The 1,057-nt window shown below is 46.1% G+C and overlaps 1 protein-coding gene across 2 annotated transcripts in view; it reads left to right on the top strand.

Moving 5' to 3' along the window:
• LOC108746443 (carbonic anhydrase 2) overlaps nucleotides 1-1,057 on the top strand; it is an 11,255-nt gene that overhangs the window by 6,740 nt on the left and 3,458 nt on the right. The gene's annotated exons all lie outside the window — the stretch shown is intronic.

The following is a 1,057-nucleotide window of genomic DNA, read 5'->3' as shown; positions in this document are numbered from 1 at the left end:
ACGCAAGGTGTCTAACCGACAGCTAAAACCTTTTGAATTGTTCAGGACTACGTCCTGGATAACATTCGTTAAGATCAAAATAATTAGAAGCGATACGTAGGCTGCTGGAAAAGTTTCTGCAATCTAGTACTTCCAGTGGCGCCAACGTTCTGCTACTATCATATCCGTAAAATTAGACGTTTTTAATTCAATTGACAGTTTGTTCTGCAACCGCACTCACGAGCGTGGCGCAACTTCGTCGCGCGTTCACAGCAGATTTCCTTATGCAATCGGATTACGAGTGACTTTAAACGATACGTGACACAAAGGCGTCTTCACGCGGTCCCTCTCAAGGGCAGCGCAAAATCGCGAAACAATAATTGGGCGTCAGGCTCGAGTGAGTTTTCTCGAAATTACGCGATATTTCTCTATGCAATATTCTAACGGGCTGTGAACGTCGACGGGCTCTCAACCGGTAGCTCAGCCTCGGAAATGGCAGAGGGGGCGGTTCGTGGTCGAGGATAGAGGATCGTTTGGAGAAGCGAATAGTAACGACAATAAAACACGCAAAGATTAATAATAACAAAAATAACAAGTATATTGAACAAGTCTTTGGCTTTTATTTCCATCTGCCGATAAAATTGTGATGATAAGATCTAACCCACCGCAGTCGCTGTTTCGCATCGGCATTGAGATGCTTTACGCAGCGCGTATCACTTTCGTTAGAATTTTGCGGCTCACGCCACGCAAAGACATTTTCGCAAATTATGTGAATAATAATTCGCCGCTTCTCCCGGCGATAGAATTTGGTACGAAGTGTAGCGTAAGCACGGCGTGACCTCGTACGCGCTCGCGGGACTTTCCCACGCTTGACCGAAGGTCAGATAAGGACAGAAAAAGCACAAAAGCTTGACGCTACGCAATCTCGATACGGCGGAATATTCGCCACTAGTAACGACGGCAATCAATTATCGTAATTATCAGAACACAACGCGCCGATACTCTAAGACATGCAGATCGTGCGCTGCAAGATTTCGACAATAGGACACGCTTCAATACGACCGTACGGAACGACGAC

This window comes from Trachymyrmex septentrionalis, unplaced genomic scaffold, assembly GCF_001594115.1.
Source record: "Trachymyrmex septentrionalis isolate Tsep2-gDNA-1 unplaced genomic scaffold, Tsep1.0 scaffold170, whole genome shotgun sequence".
Taxonomy (NCBI): Eukaryota; Metazoa; Arthropoda; class Insecta; order Hymenoptera; family Formicidae; genus Trachymyrmex; species Trachymyrmex septentrionalis.
Note: the sequence above shows the minus strand (reverse complement) of the source record. Positions and strands in the feature narration are given on the sequence as shown.